Consider the following 21,188-nt stretch of genomic DNA (forward strand, 5'->3'; position numbering starts at 1 on the left):
GTAAGGTAGAATCGAGGAAAGTAAATTCCAGCTGCTGGAAGAGCAGACTTTGCTTCGGGAAAATGTATAATACATTTGTTTGTGTGCCCATGTTGAGCTTCAGCACAGCTCTTCAAGGGATTGTGGTTAGAATATCTGTGACCTCAGGCAAGTCCTTTCATATCCTAGGGCTTCAGCTTCCTTGATTGGAATAGATGATCTTTAAAATGTCTTCCAGCTCTTGATACCCTGTGGTGTGAAAGCACCTTCTAGCCAGCAGTGTGCTAGTAACAACCAATGCCCTAAAAAAGTAAATAAATAAAAGTACCCAAGACAATAACCCTAAAGACTCCTGGTTCAAGCTGGCTACAACACACCACTGCTTCTAGCTCTAACATTCTTTGTTCCGCAATTCTAAGGGTGAGGCGTGGTGTGGCATGCCCGTAATCCTTGTTAGTAGGGAAGGTGAGGCTGGCAGGTCTTGAGCTGGGAAATTCTGAGCTACAGTGGGCTAAGCCAATTGGGATATGCACTAAGTTTGGTATCAATGTGGTGATCCCCTCTAGAGTGAAAGGATCACTGCATTGCCTAAAAAGGAATGAACTGATCAGATCAGAAAAAAAAAAAAGCAGGTTGAAACTCCTGTGCCAATCAGTAGTGGGATAAGGTACTGTGAGTTTTCTTCCATCCTAGATAAGGTAGGGAGATCCAGTCTTCAAAACAAAACACAGCTAAGCCCCAATATGGCTCTTACATTTTATGTAAGAATGGAAGACTTTTGGGAAGACAGGTTGAAGGGGGAGTAACCAGATTTGTTACAGCATTGGCATAAGGGATTCCTAGTAAGGAAACCTCTTCCAGTATGTGTCAGAGGTGGCCTTTGAAGAAGCCTGCTCCTAGCTTAGGTGCCACCAATCTGCCTTTTGTGAATGATTCCCTGAACTGGATATATTATGCTGATGTCTAAGTTGTAGCTCAAGAGTTAGGAAACATAGTCCTATATCTGGATCTGACAGAAACCCAATGTGTGACCTTGGGTGAGTCCTTTGGGTGGCCTGTCACATTCAATCTCCTCATCTGTAAAATAAGAGCACACTCTAAGACTGTATAGCTCTAGAATCCCATGATTGTATACATCCAGACCCTCACTGACCATCCTAGAGATATAACATAAGTATCCTGGGAATAGTGTTCAAAGGAAAAAAAAAGTGTAGTAGGAACCGTATTGCTATGGAGCATCACCTGGTGCCCCTCTTTAAACATGTCTGAGCGTGTTGAACAACCCCTCTAGAGATGTAACCTAGCAGATCCAAAATGGAAGCATCATTCTGACTTCATTTTATTTATACTTAGCCACCTTGTCTTCTTACTGTTAGAAAAAGGTAAAGGTTTCTCTCGGGGATTTTTTTTTTCCTTTAGTAAATGATGATTTTTCTCAGTTGCTTAATATTCTTTGGGCAAATTTCCTTCCATTGCCTCTCTAGGAATTTCCTCACCCCCTACATTTTTTGAGCTCTTGTCAGGTTTCAGTGTGTATGAACTAATTATGTTTGCTAGTGTCCCTTAAGCGTATTTGCACCTTACAGGGCAGAATTAATATAAGACAATTTGTGCAAAATACCTGTAGAGGATAGGAGGTAGCCCATATGTTTTTGTCAGAGAAGAAAGCTCATAGCAGTCAATCCATCATCTGCCTTTTTATCTCCATCTTCACTCCATGAAGAACAGTGGGGTGCTCTGAGCAGACTGGTCATACTGGAAAAACATTAGGAGCCTGAGGCAAGAGGGCTGGGTTTGGAGCCAAAGGTTCTGAGTAAAAATTTTTGGGCAAGTCACTTCTTTCTTAGCCTCAGTTTTTATTAGCAAACCAATTGAAAGGGGATCCTCATTGATAACATAGGGATGTGCCTAGAAGGAAACTGGCAAGACCCTCCCTAATCCTCTTGTGTGTCTTGAATGAGGTGGTATATCCTGGACAAAATTAGCTCTTTAATAAGGCAGGAGCTAGCCCCCCTTTAGAACCACATTGTGGATGATTGATTGATTCAGTCATCTAGTTCATATTAGCTAGTAGTGACACCTGGCCTATACTCTTGGAATAAGTCTTTAAAAGGGAAGGAAGAGATAAACAAGGAGCCGAAAAGTTAGAGACAGGTGCAAATAAGGAGGGTTACACATACACAGATTCAGACTCCTCAGTTCTTGGAGATGAAGCCTGTGCATCTGTAAGGCTTCTCCAGGGAACCATATGATCCCAGGGGTGGCAGCAGATTTAGGCTGCAGCAAGCAGGGAGGAGTCTGGGTCATACTTGAGGTTTTAGGAATACAACCTGAAAGTTAAAGCAGATAGTATTTATACAGCACTTTGCTAAATGTTTGCAGAGCACTGCCCACATCATCTCATTTGATTCTCACTGAGAAGTTGGTGTGTTATTCTCTTCATTTTCCAGGTGAGGAAAATAAGAATGGCAGGGGTTAAGTGACTCGTGCAGGGTTACATGGCTAATAACCGTAAGGTGGGATTTGAACTCTGGTCTTCTCAACTCCAGGTCCAGCACTCTTGTCTACCGCACCACCAAGTGGTGATAGAGTGAGAGAGAAGCTACCAGACCAAGACTTCTGAACCTGGCAGAGGAGCTCCTGGACCATGCTGTATTCCTCCATCTAGCTGGGAATGGAGGTGGGTGTGGGAGGCTCCTCAACCAAATGGAAGCTGAAACTAATAAATAGGTGTTGACAAAGTCCCAATGTTGGGAAGCAAATCTACTTTGTTCTTCACTGGTATTGAGCTATGTGGACTGTGCAGGTCTGGAAGATAGGTCAATTCTCTAGTGATCCTGAGTGCTTTCTACTTGTGGGAAGACTTAAACATAGATTACTACAGTAATTTGTATTGTACTGTATTACATTAGCATCATTAATATTAGTATTATAGTGTTGAGGAATATATGGGTTCATAGATAAGGTCAACTTCATTGGAGAACTTTCTAAGTGCTTTCCCCTTGAAGGACTAGGGGAGGAGTGGTTAAAATTTGTTGTAATACCGTAAATCTAAAAGACTGTGTGGGTCAGTGAGGAGCTACAGACTCACCAGAGAAGAAAGGAGAGAAATTCAGAATATTTATTGACTCTAATGTAAGTTATTTGCATTTGGGGGGAAGTATAAATAAAAATTTCCCTACATTTAATGTTTTGTTAGCCTGAATGCTTGCATGGTCATAGAGGGCCCTTCATCTTTTCTGTAGCAACCTATATTCTAGCTAAATTCTGATGTTCCTAGGGGAAATTTTGGGTGAAACTCAAGCCAAGGAGATTTGTAAGAGATAACACTCCCTCCCTTCAATTGAACCCAATCTGTATAAACTTACAGCATTGATTCAGGGCCATAGGTTACAATTAGATTTTAAGGCAGGATGATTATAGTAAACTTCTGGATCCAAGGCATGTATAGAAATGTAGAATGGTAGTATTTTCAGCAAGGCATTCGATAATCTCACATGTTATCTATTATACTATTATATATACTATTATACTATTATAGTATATACTATTATACTATTAGCATAGTAAATATGGTAATCCTGAGGAGCCACATGGAGTAGGAAAAGAGCTTTGAAAGTAATTGCACTACCATTTTGGCAGGCAGGGGTGTCATTTCGCTGGAATATTTAAGCAGAAAGGGGGATGACTATTGCTAGAAATATAAGAATAGATGCAATCCTGTTGCTTTTGGGATGAACTGGCTTATCAAGGGAGAGAGAAACTTAACCAAGTGTAAATCTTTAGTGCTCAAGGATGGGAACAGCTGTAGCTTTGTGGGTAACCTAAGGTCTTTTCTTCCTTAGTCATTCTGTGCACTCCAGTGGTGTGCTGATCTACTGGTAAAGAAGATGAAGCAATTGTGGTATGAATGTCTCTGTTAGTTCCCCTACTGCACATATCCTGAATAATGTGACTATGTTTGGTACTTGCCTTGGAGGAGAAGCATACCCTGGAAGGGCAAATCTACAAAGATAAAATAATTTTAAAATATTTAAAATTTAAATAAAACAAATAGACTACAAACAAGGATGTTTTTAATTGTTATCTTTGTATTTCTAAATCTTAGCAGAAGGCCTTGGATGCAGAAATATATTTCATACGACAAAAGAAGAAAGAGAAAGAGGTTAAGGGAAATGGGAGGGGGAGAATAAGAGAGAGGAGAGATTAAGGGAGAGATTAGTCAGAAGCAAAACAAACTCTTAAAGAAGAGCCAGGAAACAAAGAGTGAGAAAGGTATAAGAGAACAGGAAGGAGAGAAATGCACAATTAACAATCTCAACTGGGAATGTGAATGGGATGAACTTGCCCACAATATGGAAGAAGATAGTAGAATGGACTAGAAACCACAATGCAACATGTTCTTTATAAGAAACACACTTGGAGCAGAAAAGACATATACAATAAAGGCCTGGAGCAGAATTTATTATATACCAGCTGAAATAAAAAGGGCAGGGGTAGCGATCACAATCTCAGACAAAGCACTAGCAAAAATAGACCTAATTAGAGAAAATAAACAAGGAAACTACATTTTGCTGAAAGGTACCACAGACAATGAATTGATATCAATACTGAACATATATGCATGAAATGGCATAGCATCTATAGTCTTAAAATAAAAGTTCAATCAGTTACAGGGAGAAATAGACAGTAAAACTATAATAGTGAGGGACCTCAATTTACCCCCAGATAAATCTAACTAAAAAGATAAGCAAAAAAGAAATCAAAGACTGAATGGAATTTTAGAAAAGTTACATATAATAGACTTCTTGAGAATATTGAATAGGAATAGAGAGGAATATGCTCATTTCTCAGCTGTGCATGGCACATTCACAGAAATTGACCATATGTATGGGAACATAAAAATGTCACAAACAAATGCAGAAAGGCAGAAATATTAAATGTGTGTTTTACCAACCATAATGCACTAAAATTATACTCAATAAAGAGCCTTAGAAGCAAAGATTAAAAATTAACTGGAAACTAAATAACTTAAAACTAGGTGGGTCAAAGAATAAGTCATAGAAATTGTCAATAATTTCATTAAAAGTAATGATGACAATGAGACAACATAGCAAAATTTTTGCTTCTCCAAAGCAATACTTAGGAGAAACTTCTTATCTTTAAACACTTTTCATCACTAAAAGAGAGAAGATGCAGGTAAACAAATTGGGCATGCAACTAAAAACAAACAAACTAGAATGCCAACCAATTAAAAATTTAAAGCCTAAAGTAGTAATTAGTAATGACTAACCACAATTCCAAAGGACTCATGATGAAACACGCTACCCCTCTCCTGATAGAGCATATACTGAGACTTTTTGTTTTCACATGGCCAATTCTGATGGGAATTTATTTCACTTTATTAAAAGTACTTTATTTAATAAATGTACTTTATTATAGTTATAACAGGGGTTCTGTTTTTCTTGCTTTTATAGTGAAGTGGGGGAAATGATAGGGAGAGATATCAGATTTTCATGAAAATAAAACCATATTTTATTTTAAAAAAAGATAAACTGGAGGTATATGATCACAGATGAACACATTCATATTCCCTTAGGTTATGTAGAATAAGCAAGGGTGAAATGCTAAATAGATTTTTTGTTTTATTCAAGATATGCATCTTTATCTGTATGTGTTACAGGCATGTATGATATAACAATGCTTCAAAATTTATTTAAATAAAATATGTGGGTGATTTTTCTATAAGAAATCTTCATGGAACCACAGAATCATAGAATTTGAGAGTCAGAAGGGACCTCAGCAATCATCCAATCCAACTATACCCAAAAAAAGTCATACTGGACAAGTGGTATAACATACACTGAAAAATAATCATCCTGTGAGTAGAACCAGGAGAATGTTGTACACAGTAACAGCCACATTGTCCAATGACTAACTTTAATAGACTTAGCTCTTCTCAGCAATGTAAGGATCTAAGACATCTCCAAAAGTTTCATGATGGAAAATGCTATCCACATCCAAAGAAAGAACTTTGGAGTTTGAATGCAGTTCAAAGCATACTATTTACTCTTTTTTCCTTCTGTTTCCTTTTGTTTCTTCTTTCTTGTGCTTCCTCCTATTGGTTCTAATTCTTCTTTACAACATGACTAATGTGAAAATATGTTTAATAGGAATGTATATGTATAGTATATCAAATTGCAGGCTGTCTTGGGGAGGGAGGTTGGGAGGGAGGAGGAGAAAATTTACAACTCAAAAGCTCATGGAAGTGAATATTGAAAACTAAAAATAAATTGATTAATTAAAAAAGAAAAAGAAATATGGTCATTCAGCTCCAGTTGAAGATCTATAGTAATAAGAAACTCACTGCCTCCCAAGGCAGTCTATTCTATTTGTTAGGAAGTTTTCCCTCATATCCTATTACAACGGAATGTCAGAGCTGGAAGGGACCTTGAAGTCAGAACTATAGAATGCTAGTCATCTAGCCCCTCATTTTACCAATGGGGAAACTGAGGCTTAGATAGGAACAATGAAAAGCTCAATATCATGCAGTGCATCAGTGGTAAAGCTGAAATTAGAACCTAGATATCCTAACTTTTTGTTCAATGTTCCTTTCTTTCCAACGTGCTAGGAGTACACAGAATCACTGAATCTCAGAGTTGTAAAGGACTTGCTCTCAATCTACCTAGTCCAACTCAGACTTGCACTCAAATATCCTCTATACCATCCCCCCCTTAAGGGTCATCCAGTCTCCACTTGAAGAAGTGTAGTGATGAGGAACCCAATATCTTTGAAGGCATCCCATTCCACTTATTAATCTATCAATAAACATTTGTTGAGTACCTACTATATGCTAAGCATTTATTAGGAAGTTTTCCCCTATTTTAAACCAATATTTTTCTGACACTTCCCCTCATTGCTCCTTGTTCTGCCCTCTGGAGCAAGCGAAAGCAAATCAAATCCCTCTTCCACAAGACAATGCTCTAAATAGTTAATGACAGTAACTAGGTGCTCCCCAAAACTTCCCTTCTCCTAGCTTACTATCCTCAGTTTCTACAAATTATCTTGTAATAAAATAGTGTCTAGCCCTCAAGATTGAGTCTGAAACTTCAAGGATTTGGTTAGGTAGAGGGAAAGAGAGAAGATGTTCTTGGCAGGAGAAGAGATAGAAATCAGCATAGCACGAGGGGTGAGACAATGAAGCTTGACTTAAGCAGATGCTTGCTGTTGGGGAGTAGGGAAGGGTGTTTGGCTAGGTAAGGAAGGGCAAGATTACAGAGTAATGAAATCTAGGCAGAAGATGACTGCCTTATCACTTATAGAAGGCAGTTCTGCTTTGGGAGTAAGATGAAATTGTTTTCTAAGGTCCTTTTCAACTCTCTTAAGGTTGTGTAATTCTGAGTTTGAGGCTTTATGCAATTGGATATAAGGATCCATTGTAGTATTTTGAGAGGGGAAAATAGCATGATGAAAGCTTTGGGGAAGACATGCCTGGCAGCAGCATGTAAAATATTTTGTATAGGGGAAGATATTGTTAGCATAGGTTCCCGAAGTGGGTGATATCACCCCTAGAAGTTTGCTGGAACAATCCAGGGGGGTTGTAGTTGTCTCGGGTGCAATTGGGGGCATTGAATAAAAATAAGGTGGCAGTAGAAGCATAAGGAAAGAAGAGAAGACATAATTTTGAAAAACCATTTGTACATGTTTCATTTGTTGTATAACAGAATTTAAGTTGTAGTGATTACATTATTTTCCAAATAAACACACAAAATGCAAGTTATAACTTTTCAGTGGTCAAGTCTGCCAACGGGTCTTAATAAGCACGTGTCCCGAATGGGAAGTCCAGCAGTCATAGGCAGGAATATGTGCAGGTAATGACTTGTTTACAATATGATACTATACAGTTACATGCTACAATATTGCATCATCAAAATTTCAATGGAGGAAAAAACCACAAAGTTACGATAAATTATTAAATTTAAGATGTGTGATTCAAAAAAATCTTTTTTTTAAAATGATGCAAATTTCAAAAAAATAATACCATTAAAAGGTTAAAGAAAGTAGATTTCTAGGGGGAATTCGGAGTAATTTTTTTTTTTTGTAAAGGGCCAAATAAGTTTGGGAACCTCTGTGGGAGGGAGACCTGTTGGGTGATTGCAACAATCCAGGTAAGAAAGAGAGGCTAAACTAAGGTTCCTGGCTGGTGGACGTGTAGAGGAAAGAACAATGGGTAAAGACCATCCAAGTCCATCACATCTGCTTTGAGAGACTTCCAGAGAAGAAGCAAACCAGCCATTAGTGCTAAAAAGCAAAACAAAACAAAACAAGGGACATTTGGGGAGTGGGGAGGGAGCACATTGTTACTCATAAAGAAGTTTTTTGAGGTTCCACTTGTCATCCTCAGGGACAAAGGAAAGGAAAGAGAGAGAAGTTTATATTGGGATCACAGTTACTTGAGGTAGAAGAATATGTATGACCAGTCTTTTGGAGGAGCAGGATTCATTCATTTGTTTGGGTCTTACTAAGATGATCTCAAGACCATGGCGGGAAGAGGAAAGAGGATAAATGACCAGGTGGGAGGCTTACCTGGGATATTGTGCACGAGTTATGCCAAGCTCCTGCCCCTTAACCCAGTTCTATTGAAACACAGCTAGGCTGACCCACATGAGCGGACAGTTCAAGATATAGAAGAAAATAATTTATTCTCTAGAGAGAGGTGGGGTCACTCTCAGTCCTATTTGTTTAGTTTCCCACCTCTGGTGTCAAAATCAGGCAGGTGACAATTAGCTAGGAAGCTGGGAGTTCCTAACAAGAGAAAAAAAAAAGAGGGAAGTGAAGTTGTGGGGAGGGGGAAGCAGGGAGGGTACCAGCCAGGAAGGAAAAGAAAACATGCCTAGAGCAATGACACCTGGTTGTAAGAAAACCACAGGTTTTCAGCTTACCATGGAGATATTCCCAAGGAAGAATGCATAGAACTTGAGCATATGGGATTGAGGAGAGTGAAAAGTCAAAGAAAACTTCAGTGCTTTAAACTTGAGAAAATGATAGTGTTGTGAAAAGAAACAAGGATATTGGAAAGGGTGGTTAGTTTGGAACTGTGCATGTGTTGGGAAAAATGATTTTGGACATGTTGAATTTGAGAACAGCAAGATGTACAAGTGGAGAGGCCCAGCAGGTAATTAGAAATACAACAATGGAGTTTAGAAAAGAGGTCAGGACTGGATGTGGCAAATGGATAGAGCTATTGTGCTGTATCCCTTAGTAACTTCCCTCTTTCTCCTGGCTCCTTTGGAGGTTAATGACTTAATTCAAATGGTAGAATTTTGGGCAGACCATTGGAGATTTGTGAAGTCAAGAAAGCTTTTTTCAAGTACCTCTAAAAATTATACCAGGTAGGCTTTGCTCATGTGTTAGCTAAACTTTAGTTGAATGCTCACTGCTCAAAAATATATGTAACCATAGAACCTCTAAGATGAAATCTCAGAGGCACCTAGTCCAATGAAAACCTGAAACGTGAATCTCTTCTACAAATGGGGGTCAGCCAACCTTTTCTTCTTAAGGCTTCTTATTCACACCATGCTATTGGATAGCTCGAAGTGTCAGGAGGTTCTTGCTTGTATTCAATTAAAATTTGCCTTCCTGTAACTTCTACTGACTGGCTTAAATTCTTCCTTTTGGAGCCACTCAGAATATGCACAGTCACTCTTGCACATGAAGGCAGGACAGACTGTATTTGCTCTTGGTCGTTAGGTGACAATGGGCAAGTTACTGGATGACAATGATAATAATGGCTGGCATTTATACACCACCTGAAGGTTTGCAAAGAGATTTCTATGCATTGTTTCATTTAGTTGTCACAACAACCTATGAGGAGATCGAGTGCAATATAAGAGCCAGAGAGCTGACTTTGGATCCAGGAAGACTTAGGTTCAAGTCCTTCCTCTCATACATACTGGCTGTTTGACCTTACCCTGGACAAGTCACAACTTCTCAGGGCTCCAAGCAATTCTTTAAGACTATATCCATTGGGACAGCTAGGTGGTACAGTAAGTAGAGCACCAGCCCTCGAGTCAGGAGAACCTGGGCTCAAATCCAGCCTCAGCCACTTAATGGCTGCTTCCCCCCAACTCCACAAAAAATAAATAAATAAATAAAAGACTATATAAGTTGCTCAAGAGGTGCATCTATAGACAGTGACATCACCTAGGAATTCCCAATAATAGCACGTTGGAGCCCAGATCTGCTCGATGGAGGAACCAGCTTCTGGGAGAAGACAATCTTCATTTCCCTCTCATGTGGTGGGGTGTGGCCTCTTTTGATTGGTAGCCGGAACAGGCCCAAACTGCCCACATGGAACGCTTTCTTTCTTTCCCTGTATGGTCCAGAAAGGGTGAACGTCCAAGTTCATCCACAGCCTGGGTTTGGCTACCCACCTTTCACCCTGTGACCCAGAAAAGACAGTGTTGAGGTTTCATTTTGGTCCATTTGTCATTTGTCATTGTTCTAGGCACAGGTGGGAGAATCCCCACCCAACCCAGAAAGGAGCCATGGGGACGTTGGAGGCAGGATTCCAGATTGGATTTGCAGCCAGCTGGCCTAGCCGGGGAAGCACTGAAAAACCAGGGTGCCTGACTCGAGACCCAGGGGGACTGTGGACTTGGAATTTGGTGTGACTGGGCTCTATAGAAACTGACTTAAACTGTGAGCCTAATCCCCTTTCCCACCCTCCTTAAGGCGATTTAGGGGGAATTACACCCCAATATTGTATGTCTATTCTTGCTATACCTTTGAAGTAAATATTCCTTTGTAATACCTAATCTGATTGTTAAGTGGTGAAATAGAACTGGGGTGCAAGGGACTCCTAAAATTGGGGAAACACCATGAGTGGAGGTCAGAGCCAAATGGAATGGAGCCTAAACACCTGCAAACCCTCTTAAGGTACTGGTAACCCTGGGGTGAAATGTAACACACCTGATTTTCAGACTGTATTATCATCTCTGTTAGACCTATATCTCCTGTTTCACAAGGTAGGAAACTAAGCCTGAGAGAGACTATACACAGCTAGTAAGTGTCTGAGGTGGGATTCTAACCCAGGTCTTCCTGACACAGACTCCTAACACTATTTCCTCACACTCTGTTTCCTCAGGCTCACACTCTATTTCCTGTGCCATGCTGTCTCTATGACCTCGCTAAACCTCAGTTTTTCCATCTATAAAATGGGTGCAAAGGGTAAGACTATTTGCACCACCTGCCTCCCTGTGTTCCAAGGAAAAGGCCCTTTGTAAACCTTAAAGTGCTATGGAAATGTGAATTAATGCTGTTGTGGTTCTACAAGAAATCTCTTCAGGTACTTAAAAATAGCAAACTTGTCCCTCCCTTAAATCTTCTCTTCCAGTTACCATAGGCAAGCCCTTCCCTCTGGTGGTTCTTGACAGCCAGAATTAAAATCCAGAACTTGGATTGGGAGGCCATTCCATCCCCCTTCGGCAAAGATCTGGGTTCCTTTATCTCCACAAGTTTTCAATTTATAACCCAGAGTTAAGGACAGTCCAGAGCATACATACTTGTGTTTATTCAGAAAGGCCATAAAACATTCCCAGCTCTAAACCAATCTTCAGAAGGGTCAATAGAGCCCCAACAGCTGTCTACAGATTAACCTGTGGGCTTGCTCTAATCTATGCCGATTCATCGACAAGAATTATTCTAAAGAGGAGAGATGCCACTAATTCTGAAAGCTACATAGAGAGGCAGAGGGAAGAGAATGTCATCTTAGCTGCCTTAATCAGGCATGATTTCAGGGGAAGGAAAAAACCCCCAACAAACTCTTGTGTCATTTCCCAGGACTTGTTAGGGAGCCAGACACTCTGAAACTCGAATTTGCCCTGACAGTGAAGAATAACAATAAGCAGAATCTGAATACATACATAAAGAATGTTTGGGAATGTTTCGCCTTGTAATACCAGGGTGGCAAAATTGGAATGTTGATCCACAGCTGCGGTGTGGCCTGCTACCTCCCCCACTCCCACCCTCCCCACCCCCGCCATCCCCCTACCACCCCAGGAGATCTCATTTGTGGGGAGCATTGGGGATTGAGTTGTGCCAGCAGCACACCGATCTCCAACTACGAAGCCTGTAGCGTCCCTGTAACTGTCAGGGTGCAGACTGACAAGCCCTGAACGGAACGTGGGCAGTCCCAGAAAGGCAAAGTCCAATGGGCAGCAGGAAGGGCTGCTCCACAGTGGTCAAGAGTAGGGAGAGTCCAAGTAATGCCCTTGATTTTTATTTCTCTGCAAGACTTATCTTAAAGATATGGGGCAGCCCCTCCCCATCCAGGGTGTGCCTCTGAGTTCTCCAAGGTAAAGGGAGAAAGGCCCAGAGAAGATGGAGCAGGCTTTCTCAGAGGACCAAAATATATACATAATTCAAAGTCATTCTCAGAAACTTCCCAGAAAGTTGGAGATGGGCACGTACCTCATTTATGCACTGATCAGTCTCCATCGGCAGAAGTTCCAGCTGGGAGATTTCTCCAAGGCCTCTTGCTTGTGTAAGACTGTTCCTGAGCCCTGGAGGGATCACACAGGATATATTCCCTCTGTCAGGTGTTTGGCTTTAAAAAAAGAAAAATGAACCAACAAACAAAGAAACCCTCCCTAGGTCTGAGGTGCTCTGTGGATACCTCAGGAGATCAGGAGGTTGTGAAAGGTGGAGGTTGAGGATTTTCCAGTGAGGAATAAATTATTGGACTGATAATGGGGCAGATGGACTTCATTTTACACAACAGAGGCCCTGCTGAAAAAAAATTGTTCCTTTTACCAAACATTATATCTCTGCTATGAGCATAGCAAAATATAAACTGTGTAGGATCCTCTTTTCAATATGCAAGTGAAGCTTTCTGCTTAAAGGAAGATAGCTATGGATCTTTCAGAGAAGCAATTATCTTGTAACCACGGTCCCTGTCACACAGTAAACACTCCAATGCTTCTTTTTGCTGTTTAAGTCTGAATTTTCACATATTGGATTTGCTTTAAGTGGGGCTCACCACTTAAATGAATATATTATCTGAACTTTGCAGATTGAAAAAACTCGTTAATTTTTTAAAGTCCCAGTAGAATGGGTAAATGGTGTTCCCTCCCTCATTCTCCAAATAAAACAGGTTAATTGGACAATGACGTACGACCAGAGCTATCAGAGTAATTTAATTTAATCATGATAATAATATTATATCTGAAAGCCACTGAAATCAAGGAAAAAAATCAGACGATAATAAAAAATTTAGTGCCTACCAAATAAATACCTTTCAAGACATGATTGGTGGTTAAAATTAAATCAGAAACTCCCTATCTTTCACAGACTGATAGATGGCAAATCCTTATACCACCAATACAGATCTTGTCATCCTTGAGAATGCTATCAATAAACCGTACTAGTACTGGACTATTATCACAGCCCCAACCGCTGCCCACTATCACCCTGTCGTAACACTGATCCATCACAAATTTAAGAACAATGTTTTTAATAAATGCCACCATGCCGAATACTCCTTATCTCTAAGTAGTATGTAACCAAAAAAACCTTTTTCAAATATAGAAGCCTAGAAAAGTAAAATGAAGTAAGAACAGTATGAAATACATACTATTCCCTTCTTCACGGCTGCCACATGAGTTGTACTGAGGATGTTTTAGTAAACCTACAGAAAATAAGTTTATATATCAATGCTTTAAGTCAACTACTTATTTCATTTTATTATTTTATTCACCTGTGTAATGGTCCACAAAATATTAAATATGAAAAAATAGTAGGGTAGTAATTTGTCCCAAGATAATTTCTATCCAAATTTCATCAAATCAGATGAGAAAGACAATTTTTTCTAAAATAATAATAATAGCTGACAGATTTTTTCTTGAGTGGCATAAGAGTAATTTTCAATTTTTCAATATCATGATGCTTTTGAACTTGTAGTTATATATATATATATATATGTATATATACATATATATATATATATATACTTGCTGGCTAGAATTAGGTATTAATATACTTTAAACAATTTTTAATTGGGTTTTTAATTTTGGGGCAATTAAAAAAACTTATGCTTGGCATATATTGTTTTATTTACTCTTTATAACAACTCTGTGAGGCAAGCATTAAAAATATACTATTAACCCCATTTTCTGGATGAGGAAATTGAGGACTCAGGTAACTACTTATGTGAGGTCACAAAGCTAATAAGTGTCAGAGGTGGAATTCGTATGTAGAGTTGTTTTTTTTTTTGGTTAGGCAATGGGGTTAAGTGACTTGCCCAGGGTCACACAGCTAGTGCTATTATGTGTCTGAGGCTAGATTTGAACTCAGGTCTTCCTGAATCCAGAGCTGCTGCTCTATCCACTGCGCCACCTAGCTGCCCCCTGTATGTAGAGATCCCCAAGTCCAGTGTCTTTCTGCTATGCTATACTGTACTGCCTCCCTCCTCGCTCTCCAGTCATAGAATCTCAGCTGTCAACTAATCTAACCTCTAATCTTTTATAATAATCCTGTCCAATAGTAATAAATCATATCTTCATAGCCAGTTTACAAAGTGCCATTCTTATTACAACTCTGTGAAATACATAATGTAATTATTATTATTATTATTATTATTTTTTAGGCAATTGGAGTTAAGTGACTTGCCCAGGGTCACACAGCTAGTAAGTGTTATTATGTGTCTGAAGCCGGATTTGAACTCAGGTCCTCCTGACTTCAGGGCTGGTGCTCTATCCACTGCGCCATCGATAATGTAATTATTGGTGTGCCCATTTTGTAGATTAACAAACTCAGGCCCCAGGAGATGACTCATGCAAAGTCACAGGTAAGGTTACGAGAGAGAAAAAACTAAAACCAAGGTCTTCTGATTCCTCTTCCAGTGGTCTTTCCATTGCATTATCACTGCATTCCAGCCTGCTTCTCTACATCATCTTGGGCAAGTGGTTATTTAGCCATTGACTTAATACCTCTAGTAACTGGTACTACTTCCCAAGGCAACCTAGTCTGTTGTTGGATGGCTTGCCTTTTTAGCTTCTCCTCCTAATGGGTAGGTGAAAATTGCCCTCTTCTATGTGCCCCGCTTAGTTCTCTCAGTTCTAACAAAATGTTTGCTTCTTCTTCCCCTTGACAACCCTTTCCATAGTTGATGACTGAAAGCTAATCTTTCCTAAGTCCACTTAAGTATCTCAAAGAGTGTCATAAAATTCTCCCTCAAATCTCAAAAACCAAATGAATGTTAATTTGCTTTGGTTTAATAAAGTCTGGGCAATATGTAGCACAAACTAAATCTAGCTAGACAAATAAAAATGGGAAAAGATGTAAATGCAATGACAAATATGCAAATCTATTTTGTAACTTTTACCATAAGGTGAGGGAGAGGTCTGCAGAAAAGAAAGACACAGGTGGATCAAAGTGAGTTTTAGTAGATTCTAATTATACCGAATTCTGCTGTTAGTCAGGTACCAGCTGGTTCTGAAAAGTCGGACAAAGGTCTTTTAATGCAAAAACCATTTTCCAACTTAAGCCCAGCCTGACCCAGAGAAAGGGCCAGAACTAGGAAGCAGGTCATTGGACTGGGAAGGTATATTGTAGGAGGCTTTTCAGAGTTTTCAGACAGGAACATTGGATTGAGAGAGTCCAGGGACTCCCAGTCAAAGTCTGACTCTGACTTAAACATCTCTTGGCCTCAGTTCCTCATCTATAAAATGATTAGACTTCTTCACATCCAAGAAGAGATTTATATTATAGTTTTCAAACATAGAAATCAAAAAAAAAAAACCCAACATGGTCCAGATTGTTTTTATACTCTTTGATTTTCAAAGGCTAATTACATAACATGACCCTGCCTCAGTTTCTTCATTTCTAAAATGAGAAGGTTGGTCTATCTCTAATGGTCCTTTGCAGGGTTTTAACATTCTGTGGCTTTATAATTCGAAGGACCTTTCCAGTTAATGGTATTCTATACTAGAACACAATTCTGTGGGTCTAAGGACCTCACTAGCTCTCACATGCTGTTCTATGGTTTTGAACCTTTAGAGATGAGGACAGTATAACCTTTAGGACAGATCTTGGAAAAGTTTCTTTCTCTCCATGAAAGGTAAGGCTGAGAAGCCATTTTTTCCTCGTGTTTTCCCCCAGTTTGGCAACTGGACTTATTTCAATTCCCATTCACTTTTCAATGTTAAAGTGCTTCAAAAATCATGCAAACAAAATTTAATTATGTTCTAGTTGTCACATTTACATGGCCAGGCCAGATATAGAGCTGAACTGTCACAGAGAAAAACATTTGTAGGAAATGGATTTAAATCAATAATTTGGGCTTATAGACCCAACACCTTTATCTTTTCACTCTTTATTTTATTTCAATCTAATTTACATTCAATTCAAAATCATACTATGTAAATCCCAATATTGCTCCTGATAGGGTGAGCTACTGACTTAAAACTCAATGATAACTTCTTGACTAATTGGATTTTTTCATAGCCAAGTACTTCGAATGATAGATTTCCTTTCATTTACTTAGGAAAAAGTTCCACATACTAGAATACAAATTCCCTGAGAGGCAACATTGTATAATGGGGAAAGCCCCACTGGATTTGGGCTCAAAAGTCTGAGGTTTAAAACCTGGCACTGCCCATTCACTAGTTGAGTAGTCTTGACCAATTATTTAACTTCTATGAGTCTTAGTTTTTTGTTACATAAAATAGAGATAAAAATATCCAGTATGAAGATCAAATAAGAAATGTCAACCCGTTTTACAAGTCTAATCCCTTTCAAAGGATGTAAAGGTATGTTCTCAGATTTCTGCTATAGAATGACTACTACACGATAATCACTTGTACTTAGCTATCCAGGATAGCAGTCCATTGCAAATTATGTACCCTTGATGTCACACATACTCTATGTACTATAGACGGAATAGACAAGGAACTAATGATTAAGTAATACTTATTTGGTGCAGGGTAGTGGCGAGAGGTCCAAAGTGACATTCTCCCTTGGCCCCATCTCTTTTTCCTGCTAATCCTGGGTCCTGCTAAGCCTAAGTCACTCTGGCATCTGTCCTGGGACCTGTTCTCTTCTTCCTTTATACTACTGGTAACCACATCAGCTCCTATGGGTTTAATTACCATTTCCATGCTGATGATTCTCAGATCTATCTATTCTGCTCCAAACTCTCTGTTGACCTTCATTCTTAGATCTCTAACTTCCTTTTAGACATTTCAAACTGGATGTCCAATAGACATCTTAAATTCAACACGTCCAAAATCAAACTCATTATCTTTTCTCTTAACCCACCCCCTCCTATCTTCCCGACTAATGTAGAAGGCAACACCACCCTTCTAGTCTCCTGCCTGCAATCTAAGAGTCATCCTGGTCTCCTTACTATCTCTCACTCCCACTCCTACCCCCCATATCCAACATGTTGCCAGAGACTGTTGACATTTTTTAAGCTTTTAATTAGTATTTTATTTTCCCCTAGTTTCATGTAAAAATAATTTTTAACATTTGCCTTTAAAACTTTGAGCTCCAAATTCTCTCCCTTCCTCCCTCCTCACCCCCCTCATTGAGAAGGCAAGCAATTTGATATAGGTTATACATGTGCAGTCATGCAAAACATATCCATAATAGTCTTGTTGTGAAATAAAACATAGACAAGGAAAAAAAGACTCAAGAAAAATCAAGTTTAAAAAAAGTATGTTTCAATCTGTATTGAGACACCACCAATTCTTTCCCTGGGTATGGATAACATATTTCATCATAAGTCTTTCAGAGTTGTATTGGATTGTTGTATTACTGAGAAGAGCTAAGTCATTCACAGCTAATCATCTTACAATATTGCTGTTACTTTGTACACCGTACATTTCAATTTGTATCAGCCCATGCAAGGCTTTCCAGGTTTTTCTGAGAGCATACTGCTCATCATTTCTTATAGTACAATACAGTATTCCACCATAACCACATACTGCAACTTGTTCAGCCATTCCCCAATTGATGGGCATCCCTTCTACTTCTAATTCTTTATCCCCAGAAAAGAGCTACTATTAATATTTTTGTACATATAGGTCCTTTTCCTTTTTGTTTTTTATTTCTTTTGGGATACAGACCTAGTAGTGGTATTGCTAGGTCAAAGGTTATGCATGGTTTTATAAGGACCTGTTGATTTTTTACAGAATACTGAGTATTCTTCCCAGCCTTGACCTTGTTATGAATTACTTTGCCATCTCCTAATTCTTTGATGTCTTTATTATGTCTTTATATCTATTCTCTAGGTCCACCCCTAAAATTGGGAGACTTTTATGAGTTTCTGTTTCAAAAACTTCAGAATACTTTTCAAGTAACTTGTATTTCCATCTTTTTAGTACATTGATCCATGATGTTTATAACTCAAATTCGTAATAAAAAGGAAAGCAAGACATGCAATATTACACCAAAGTAATGCAATAAAGTAATACTAAAAGACCACGGCATTTACCAAGTAACAGTGAAGCAATATGCAAATTAGCAGCAACGACAATAACAACCTTCAGTTTGCATACTGACAAGTAACTAACTAGAATTTAGTGTTACAATTAGTATCATTGAATTCAGTGTCAGTCAATAAACATTTATTAAAGACCTACTATGCTCCAGAAATGTACTGAGGGCTGAAATGTAGCCTCTGAATCTAGGCTTTCAAATGCAAATTCGTAGATGAATTGAGTAGATTGAGCCCGGTGGAGATAACTATACCATGTAAAACCGGAAACCCAAATACCAAACAAAAGAAAGTCAAGAACAGAAACAGAGTTCAAAAAAATTAGGTTGCAAGATTTCAGTGGCAAAGGAGCAAAAATATATTCTAAAAAGAAAACAAAATTATATGTCAAAATTGTAAAAATCAACAGGTAAAAATTCTTCCCAATAGTAGAAAGACTATTGAGCTAAAATAATCTCCAAGTTCAAAGTATGCAAGAATTGAAATGGCATAGAGAACATGAATTATTAAAAATAAAAAAAATAAAATGTTCATAGTGGGGGTATCTACAATGCTTGTAGAAATCATCTTGGGAAATCCTACTTAAAAGATGCAAAAAACAACTGGAAAATTATTAGAGAAAAAATTTTTTTAAATAAATTATTTTAAATTTCTAGATAAGTTCCCACTTTGAGCAGTGGAGGTAATGTGATTCTACTGGTGTGTGTTCTGAAAGAGGAAAGTATAGTGAACAGGAAGGGACTAGTAGCTACCAGCTCTTGGGGGGCCCCCACTCTCTGCCCCCAGTGGGGCAAAAATGTTTCCTTCCCAACTCCTCTTTTCAGATATTATTTGCCCTCTAGTTATAGCCCACAAGCCCTACCCCTGGGGTGAAGGGCTTCCTGGTAAACTTGCCAAGGGAAGATCCAAAGAAATCAGAGGTATCTAAAGACACCTCTATAGAGGGAGCTGAGCTAAGCTTTCTCTCTCTTCTTCCATCGTTACTGCTAGAGGTAGGCTCATTAGTCTAATTAATGGTCCAGATTCACTTAACCTCTCTCTGATTTTGGAAAGTTATAAAATAAAGAATAAATAAAATCTCTTTTTCGTTTCAAGCCCCCAACAGAGAAAAGCCCAGCAATCAGAAAGATAATCTCTGTCTCTCTCTCTCCGTCTCTCTCTCTCTCTCTCTCTCTCTCTCTCTCTCTCTCTCTCTCACACACACACACACACACACACACACACACACACACACACACACAAACACAGACAAACATACACAAACACACATATATGATGATAATAATAATAATATTAAAATAGTATGTACTGTATGCCAGGCACATTACATATATTATCTCATTTGCTATTCACAACAACCCTGGAGAGTAGGTACTACTGTTATTTCCATTTACAGTTGAAGAAACTGAAGCAAACAGAGGTTAAGTGACTTGCCCAGGGTCACACAGCTAGTAAGTACTACAGGATGGATTTGAACTCAGGTCTTCCTGAGTTTTAGCCATTGCAATCAATACCTGTGTGCAATATGTGTGTGTATGTACTAGTACTGATATCCATCCATCCATCCATCCATCCATCCATCCATCCATCCATCCATCCATATATCTATCTATCCATCTATCTATCTGTCTGTCTGTCTGTCTCTCTGCTACATTTAATCCCTTAAGGGACACAGAAAAACAATGAATGACATCTGAGATATCTTAGAAGGATTAGTTTCTTTCCAAATGAAAAACAGAGGGACAGCTAGGTGGTGTAGTAGATAGAACTCCAGCCTTGGAGTAGGGAGTACCTGAGTTCAAATCTGGCCTCATACACTAGCTGTGTGACCCCAGGCAAGTCACTTAACCCCATTGCCTCACCAAAAAACAAAAACAAATAAAAAACAGAAAGAATATGACCTCTTAGAGAATGAGAATTAGAAAACCAAATGTCTTTCTTTCTTGGCAGAATAGGAAAAGTGTAAGGGAAACAGGGGACTCACCAGAGATGCCTAGCTCTATTCCCAGCCAGCAGTAGGTATGGCCTTCTCCCAGCAGCCTCTGTCCTTTTGCTGTCTCAGACTCCTTCTCTTCTCACTGCCCAGGCCAGTGCTTCTGTTGTGCTGTGGCACTCGGGGGCGGTGGTGGTGCTGCCCTTCCCACTATCACGTGAGGCACAAAGCCCAAAGAATTCAAAGAAAGAGGAAAAGGACTCATTTGTAAAAAAAAAGATACTTTTTATTGTAGCAAAGAGTAAGAAACAAAATGGGTGCCTTTCAACTGGGGAATGGCTGGCAGATTGTGGTATACACAAAAATGAATGTGGCTTATAAAATAAGAGATGACAAAACGAACAGATTCAGAAAAAATAACTGGGAAGATTCATACAAACTGATGCAAAGTGATGTGGACAGAATCAAGGAGAACCATTTATATAATAACTATAACAACACAAAGGAAAATGATTTTAAAAGATTTAAGAATCCCTATTACTGAAATGACAAATCATAATTCCAGAAGACTGATGATGAAACAGGTTTCCCACCTCTTGGCAAAAAGATGAAGAACTAGAGGTGCAAAATGAGCCCTATATTTTCAGACAAACTCAACGAGTTCATTTGTTTTCAGTAATTTTAATTGTTTGTTTCAAAGGAAGGCTTTTACTTGGGGAAGGAATAGTTGTGGAAAGAATTTGGTGGGTGGTGATAGTAATGAAAAAAAGGAGAAAAGAA

This window comes from Phascolarctos cinereus, unplaced genomic scaffold (genome assembly GCF_003287225.1).
Source record: "Phascolarctos cinereus isolate Bilbo 61053 unplaced genomic scaffold, phaCin_HiC Scaffold_2;HRSCAF=192, whole genome shotgun sequence".
Taxonomy (NCBI): domain Eukaryota; kingdom Metazoa; phylum Chordata; class Mammalia; order Diprotodontia; family Phascolarctidae; genus Phascolarctos; species Phascolarctos cinereus.